The 8,838-nt window shown below is 25.6% G+C and overlaps 1 long non-coding RNA gene across 1 annotated transcript; it reads right to left on the bottom strand.

Moving 5' to 3' along the window:
• Positions 1 to 3,817: 3,817 nt before the first annotated feature.
• LOC119636006 lies at positions 3,818 to 5,282 on the bottom strand. The gene is made up of 2 exons (XR_005247114.1): positions 4,846 to 5,282; positions 3,818 to 3,963 (listed from the first exon to the last, which is right to left on the bottom strand). It is a non-coding gene; the product is annotated as an uncharacterized LOC119636006 (long non-coding RNA).
• Positions 5,283 to 8,838: the final 3,556 nt, after the last annotated feature.

Genomic DNA, 8,838 nt, shown 5'->3' with positions numbered 1-8,838 from the left:
CTTGAGATTTGTGAAGCTTATGAAAAGCTCTGAACACACAAAAAATGCAAAGATAAGTTCAAAGTGTTTACATTTTCTCATTGCAGTAAGACATTACAGACAAGTTCAAAAAGTTCAGCTTGCGGATCGTTGCCATATGTTTCTATTTCCTTCTCATTTTTTTTTACATTGCATTAGCTTGCATGAACAGTTTCGACCGGATTATACGCTTGTAACTTACCAATCATCTTTGAAAAGTTTCGAATCTTTAACAGATCGCACAAACACCATCCATAGGGATACGTTAAATTTATTAAATGGCCTGAACACACAAAACTATCGAAGAATAAGCTTATAGGGTGCACACGTTTCCGTCTGCTAAAGTGTGTACACTTCCTTATTTATTTATCCAGGCAGAGTTATCATCTCAAAGGTTCAACTAGGACCACAAGTTATTCGACTGAAGCGCAAGGAATATTTGACCCCATTTGTCCCCATTTGCGTAAAGTGCTGTTAAGTCGTAGCATGGTTAAGATCAGCACCTGAGCCCAGTGAGAATTGAAGAATATGATCAAGGCTAATGAAAATCAAAAATATTATTATGAACCGCTCTAGTTTGATGAAATCACCACTGGACAATGCAACTGGTGCGGCTTAGTCGATGTTTAAAAAGCAAAGATGCGAGAAGATACTCTAGATTGACTTTTCGCGATGATAGCACTCAGCTACACCTACCTCCTCCTCCTATTTTTACCAGACGTGGTTTTCTCTAATTAAAATAATTTTTCCAACCGAAGATTTAATACCACTCTGAGTGGAGCTGTTTATGACGATATGCTAAATGGGTCCCACAATTTGAATAAAACGTCTTATATTATTTTCATTTAATATACACAGTTTATTAAGAAATGACTTAAGATTCGAATAAACAATCAAAATTCGCGCGAACCATATCATCATCGGTGAAGGAACGCTGAGCACGCTCATTAGACTGCGGTTATTTCGCCGTCTCTTTCCATTTGCTCACTTCCTTCCCACCGTCACCGTACTACACAAATATTGGACATCCCCAGAGGGATTCGTTATACAATAAAAAAAGGGGAAAAAAATTGTAATGTCAAGACATTGAGTTTTTGGATGTGCCGGTCAAGCCAATAACTTTAGAATTCTGACGTCGCAAATCCCCGATCTAAGTAAGACGTTGCCGAAGAGATGGAAAAGGCTAATTAAGATGAAAAAAGCTATTTAAGGATGAGAACCTAGTAAAAAAAAGGTTACACTGAGGACTTGTGCGAAAGGCTAACGACAAGCCCTTCTTGTTTTTTATATCTATGTTTATGGTTGTAGTGGGGATAAGGATGTGAAAGAGAGAATATCAAATGGATTCTGGAAATGGTTGCCAGGTATGCTCCATAATACTTGCCTTTGCAATGAAAACAAAAGTATTTTCGGTTTTCTTTTCTTTTCTTTTTTTTTTTTTTACTTTTCTTTACGTGATTGTTGTTATTGAAATTTGTTAATATTATATTAATATCTGTTTAATTGTTGTTGGTGTGTATCCTTAATATTCTTCTTATTAATATTAGTAATAATCCATAAAAAATGGATTTAAAAAAAAAAATGGGTAGAAATCGTTTAACGAAAAAATCGAAAAATGAAAAACTGAAAAACTAAATATCTGTCGGAGATCAGAGAAAAATGAATACCACTGTTATGGTTAGCGTAATTAACTGAACATATATAGGATTAGGAGGCTGTTATCATTTATTACATATATTCCATATATATTATTTATTTTATTTTATTATTATTACAATTAACGTTAGTATTATTCGTTACTTCCTTTTACTATCTTTTATTATTATAATTAATTTCATATAAATATTTGTCCTTTTAATACATCGATAGCAATAACTTATTGTATATATATATATATATGTATATATAATTTGAGGCCAATTTCAGTGGTATAGAAATATAAACTAAAGCCTTTTATTTTTTTCTTTATCTTTTGGGAAAAACCTTTTTTAAAAATTTGTAAAAAAAAAAAAAATTTTTTTTAATTGTTAGGTAAAAAACAAAAAAAAAATTGTTTAGATTTTTAGAATATTTTTTTTTTTTTAAGATTTTTATAGTTATAATTTTGATTGAACTTTTTTAAATATTCCTTATTTTATATTTTAATATCTTGTTCTTTTTTGTTGACAAAAAAAAAAAAAAAATTATGTATATTTTTAATATTGTTTATAATCCATTAAATGAAGTAGAAATAATATTTGTGTTTATATCTTTGGTAATAAAGCCTTTCTTACTTAGTTTTAATAATTTGTTTTCTTTTCATTTTTGAACCATATTTTAATTATCTTTAATAATAATATTTTTATATGACTCCTGCTTTTTGTTTTTTTTTTCTTCATTGTAATCTTTATAGTAAATACATTAAGTAAACGTGAAAGAAATCGAAAGAGAGACGAAAATGTGTGGCTGCCTCGAATCTTTTTGTTTTCTTTGATTCTTCTTTTTGTTAATACGAATATACGAACATTAATATTTAAAAGATTTATTTATATAAATCTTGTAAAGTGTGAGAGTTAACTCCTATACTTTGTAGGTAAAGATAAAATTGTGTGCTGCTGTCCATTAGTTACGGTGAACCTACAGTAGAACACAATTCAGACACAATTGCTTTAATTAAACGTTAATGTAATCGTTACTTGTTACCTATTTATATATAGTGTGTGTTAGCATCTAAGGAAAACAATAGAAAAATTCTTCAAGTTATATACTTGGTATCACTACTTACTTCTATATTAAGCCTTACAAGTAATTTTCTACGTCTTTGGAGTACATTTGTTTTTTTTGTTTTTTGCTTTTTATAATAAAAGAAGTTAAACAACTGGTCGTTTTAGTGTTTTTCTTTTTTTGTTCTTTTGTGTTTTCTCTCATAATGTTTTTAAGACCCCAGCCCTCTGATATACATGTCCAGTCTCTGCTTGAGCATGTATATATGAAGAAGGTATGCGATTATACATATATATATATGGATATTATATTGGGATATATGTGTGTGTTTAAGATATCATCTATATTTGTAGATAGATACAGTTCTATACGCATTTCTATAATAATATATATAGAGATTGTTTTTTAAAGGCCTAACATTGCTTTGCTTCATTAATATATTTTGATGTAAAGTTTTTAATTACGTAATTACGTTATCATATATTCATTTTAAACAAAAAAAAAAAAGAAAAAAAAATAAATAAATAAACCAAACATGCATATATTTAGACATGCATTTTGGCTTAGAATACTAAATATATTCACATTAACTATATATTTGTAAATACAACTGTTTTGCTTATATATCTAGATCTGTTTGGTATTTATCTCTATACATATATATATGTATATATCTATACATATATATGCATATATATATATATATAGATGTAATTAGATATATATATATATATATATATATATATGAATATATATTGTAAATGTTATTTCTATTCTAGCCACACATATATAAATAAATACTTTACACAACATTAATACTTAAAGTAGTTTATCTTCTTTTTCTATCGGTTACTCTCTTCTATATAATGATGTTGGTAGCTAGTACCAAAGAACTTGCACTTTCGCTATATACGCTTTTTTATTTTATATATGTTATATATGCCTGTAATGGTTAAAAAGATTTTCAATTTCAGAAAATATATCTAAATTGATTTTATGTCTTTGGGTATTCATTTATTCATAGGTACATTTTTATTTTTTGATTATTTTATTATATCATTTTTTACTTTATTTTTTTTTTTTTTTTCATCTTCTAATATTTCTCTTTTCCTTTCTCTACTTAGGTGGTTTCTTTTGTTCGGTTTCTCTGATCTGATCTGATCTGATGTCTACTACAGTAGAAATTTCCGTAAGTATCCTTTTGAATTAAATAAAATGGCTCAAAATTGACTGACTGGTCGACTATAAAAAAAAAGCAAGAGAGACAAAAAAAAAAAATTCAATCATTAAGTAATTATCAGAAAAGAAGAATAAGTTCATACAGGAAAAAATAAAAAAACAAGTTAAATCTAAATTTGAACACTTAATAAATGAAATGATAAACATAAAAACAATAATTAAAAAAATGAAGGAGAAAAATGTAATTTGAAACAAAAAAAAGCATTTGAAAAAGAAAAACGCAAGAATTAATTAATTACATAATTATTAGAAAATAATAATAATTTCATGTAGAAAAAATTAAAAAAAAATTAGAAAAAAAATTTTCAATTTAAACAAGTAAGCGTAAACCTTAACTTAATAAATAAAGTATTAAAAATAAAAACACATATACATATATATATATTTTTACATAGGCGACAATAAAAAAAAAAAATGGAGAGAGAGAAAAGAATTCATTAATTAATTATTAGAAAATCATTTCAAGCAAAAATTAAAAATAATAAATAAATAAAAACAGATCAAAATACACCAATTAATAAAGACATGAAAATAAAAACATATGTGATAATTAAAAAAATAAAAGGCACAAAGGGAAATATAAAAAAAATAAAAGAGAAGAAAAAGAATTCAATTATTAATTAATTATATGAAAAAGAAAATAACTTCATATCGAAAAAAATTTAAAATTTATATATACACATATATATATATTTAGGCATCGTAAACTTAATCGTAATAAAAAGTGATATTTAAGTAAATCAAAGACATTTCATAAAAATGCAAATTAAAAAACAAAAAACGTTTTAAGCCATTAATTATTATTAAAATATTAAATAAACAAAATAAAACTTATTGATAAATAAAAAGAAGAAGAAAACCATAAATTATAATTGAAAAACTTACCCAAAAGCAATTCAGCCAAGTAAAATGTTGTATTATAAAGAACAATCAATGAATTAATTAATTAATTAAATTAAATGTACACCGATTTATTTATAGACGTTTTAAGTTATGAAAAAAAGGGTGAAAATTTCGAAAAACTTACCGCAATAATTAATTTAATTAATGTAATAAACCACAGACTTCCTTACGGAAAAGCAACTCACTCGCATAAATAAAATTCACCAAAAAGACGGACTAATATTAACCTATAAAGAGCAATACAACTTATTAAACATAAATGTAAAAATAAATGCAAAAAAAAATTTTTAATTTTTCACAGTTCACTTGATATTCTGTCATGCCTGAACGACATTAGCTTTTATAACTTTTGCAAAAAAAGATGAAATATTTTCCTTAACTGGAACCATTATCGGTTCAAACATTTTAATGAATTGAATAAATAAATGAAAAATTTTAAAGCAGAAGAAGAAGTTAATGCAAATACAAAAAAAAAAAAAAGAAATAACGTGATTTTGCGAATGTTTTTTTTTTTTTCTTAAACGACTTTTAAACTGATTGCTTCATAGATATATACAGATCTAAAAATTCTCCATAATCATCTTTCATGTTTTTAAAAGAAACTCGCGTTCCCTCAGCTGAAGTAGAAATTTTTACACTAAAAAGCTTTAGTTTTATTTTTTTTTTTTAATTTTACTCAACTGAATTTACAAACTGAAAAGTGTAGTAAAAAAGAAAACATTTAAAAAAATTAATAAATGTTTGTTATGTAAAAAAAAAAATATATTTATATATATATATAACGATCTGTATCCCTTAAACTTTGCATTGCGTCGAAACGTGACGTGTCTTTTTTAAGCTTTCTCATAGAAACAGAAAGAGACTTTCGAGTATTCTACAGTAAGCTAAGTGAGTCGCTTTAATCTTTTAATTAATGCAAAAGTGAAGCTGGAAAAATGTTATGCAATAACCGAACAATTTCTATCTGAAGATTTTTCTTTATATATATGATAAGAAGAAAAAGTAAAAATGTTTTAAGCTGCAGTCGTTTTACTTCAGAAAATTTAATTCTCTTAGCTCTTCTAGAACGAAAGAAGTACTTAAAATTTATAGGAATATTTGTTACTGCGTTCTTGTATTGATTTAATTATCTATACACATATACATATAATATATGCATATACATATATATGATATATATGATATATACATATACATATATGTTTCATCAATCATCAATGTATCAATGCATCAATATTTTTAATTTTGATTAAGAATGAATGTCCGTTATTGTATATGTTACGTTAATTATATACGTTACGTTGCGTTACGTATTAACTGCAATTAGAAATGAATTGAATGCCTTTCGCTGCGATTCATTCATTCATTAAGCTTTTAACTAACTGTACATTCAAAGCGAAAGCTTTATTTTAAATACACTTAAGAAATATTACTAACTGTTACGTGTGAATTGCAAAAACACACATACATGTACTATATATAATACAATGAGTGTTTATTTTTTTTTTTTATAAGAAAATTTCACTTGTTTAAGGAAAGCCTAACTTGATTGTGTTTTTTATTTTCAATGAATTTTTGAAGTATATTTTTTTATTTTTAAGAAATATATATAGAATGTAGATTAAGAATGTTTTTTTGTTTCTTTTTGTAAAGAGATGGACGAGTAAGTAAATAAATAAAAAAAACGAACTTGTAAACCCTAATATGGCCGCGACAGTGTATATATATATATATGTATATATATATATGTATATATATATATGTGATTTTTATTTTAAAGGAATGTATAAATAATTTTTTAAATATTTTAAATAGAAATTAATTTATCTTCATAGCTATTAGTTATTTAAAAAGGTATTTCTTAGTTTTTATTTGTCAAATTTTCTTATCAAAACGGAAAAGCTAAACATTAACATAATTATTTCAAAAATTTGATTTTTTTTTTTTTTGTTTTTAGCTAGAATTACTTATTTTTTTATATATTTAATTATTTCTTTTTTGAACGTAAAATTAATTGAAAAACTTTTCTAAATGCAAACGACGTGTAAGCTCTTACTTAATTTTAAACATTAAGGCCCTATTAGGATTGATTTTTCCCAATGATTTTTTTCAATTAAAATTAAAAAAAAAAAGAAATGCCAATCCGTCCTTTAAAGCTTTACATAGCAGCAGAATTAGAAATTCAACCCTGTTCATCCGCTTAAAAATGCTAAGTCTAACCTTACGGGCGAGATTGAGACAAGAACTGAATAATTTTAGAGGAGATGTTTAATTATATCCCTTGAAAATAATATTCCGGTCCCATTAGAGCCCGGCTTTGTCAAGCCCGAACCATATCCCCATTGACAAGACGATATAGTTCAAGCATCCCATCTTGTTCATACATTTGTAATCAGATCATGTATACCTGTGTGGACCTGTCGTTGTTCCTTAAGTGACTGTAGTTCCCGAGAGCAAAATATCGTTTTGCTTGACGAAGGTCACAGAAGCTATTCTTTGTTTCTGCGCTTGTTTTGTCTCTCCCCGCCCCCTCACTGTTCGTTAGAATAAGTCGTTTGCATTGTTTTCAGTTTTTAATCAATCAAATAACGTATCGGCCATGAAGTTAATATCAAATTGTGTCCTTGCTTTGGTATTGCCTATAGAAGGTACGAGGGACGAGTTGTTAACATTTTGTGCTTACCCATTCCACACACGAATTTATTCGAATATAGGCAACAATTTGTTTGCTAATTTCTCTTTCTTTTTCTTTCTTTTTTTTTTTTAGTAAAAATGAAATAAATTCCATAATTTTTTTTTATTTTTTATATTCTCATAGATTTTCTTTTTATTTTTCAATTTTAAATTTATACTTAAAACGAATTTTTTGTTGTTTTATAATTAAATTTTATATTTGGATTTCTCTCTGTTGTGTTATTTATAAATTTTTTTAAGAGAAATTAAAGAAAATAAAAAAGTAATTGATAATAATAAAAGAAGAAAATTAAAATATTTATAAATACATGTTAACTCAAACTTATTATGCTGACACTGTGTGTTATGCGTGTGTATGGTTTCTCTCTCTCTCACCCCTAAAGAGAATGAGAGAGAGAGAGCACAGCGTTGCTTCCCTTTCTACATTTACTTCTTTTTTATTACTTTTATATTTACTTTCAGAAACTTTTCTGGCTGCTGTTGTTGTTGTTGTTGTTCTTTTTCTTCTTCTTGTATTTCTTTTACACATACATCGTCATTAGAGTAAATGTTATAAAATTTAAACATTACCATTTTGTTTGTTTTTTTTTTTTTACTTTTATTTTTTCTTTCTTTCTTGTTTGTAAGCAAAAAGGTAGGTTAAGTTTATCATTAAACAGGTGAGAGAGTACAAGTGTTGAGAGTGTAAATATATATATAATTTTTTTTTGCTGTTTTTTTTTTTTTTTCTTTAAATTTATTTCTATTATCTTTATATATAAGTTTTAATTAAATGTGTTGTGTATTTGCTTTTTCTCATTTATTTATATTTATATTATGTATATTAAGGAGTGTAACGTTTGTGTTATGCTTTTAAGTTTATTTTTATATATATATTTAAAAAAAAAAAAAAAAATTTTTATTTTTAAGTATCATTTCGATTTAAATTAAAAAAAGAAAAAGAAAGAAAAAAAATTAAGACTTATTCCTTACGATAAAAAGTAGAGAGATGATGATGACTGGCTGACTGTAGTAAGGGTAAAAGTTGAATGCTCGTTTCCGCCAACTGCACAATTTTTTATTTTAATTTATTTCAAAAAGTTTGCTTAGGGGTGATTTTTTCCTTCATTTTTTTAAATTTTTTTTTTTTTTTTTTGATAAACTAGCTTTGACTGACTAAAAATACTAAAGTAGAAAAAAATGTTATTTTTAATTGTTTTTTGTTTTAATTTTATTTAATTTTAAGTAAATTGTTATATCAGGGATTACAATAGAGTTCTTTCTTACTTTTGCTCTTAGCAT

Source organism: Glossina fuscipes, unplaced genomic scaffold (genome assembly GCF_014805625.2).
Source record: "Glossina fuscipes isolate IAEA_lab_2018 unplaced genomic scaffold, Yale_Gfus_2 27, whole genome shotgun sequence".
NCBI classification, from domain to species: Eukaryota; Metazoa; Arthropoda; class Insecta; order Diptera; family Glossinidae; genus Glossina; species Glossina fuscipes.
This window is presented reverse-complemented; position numbering and strand designations above follow the sequence as displayed.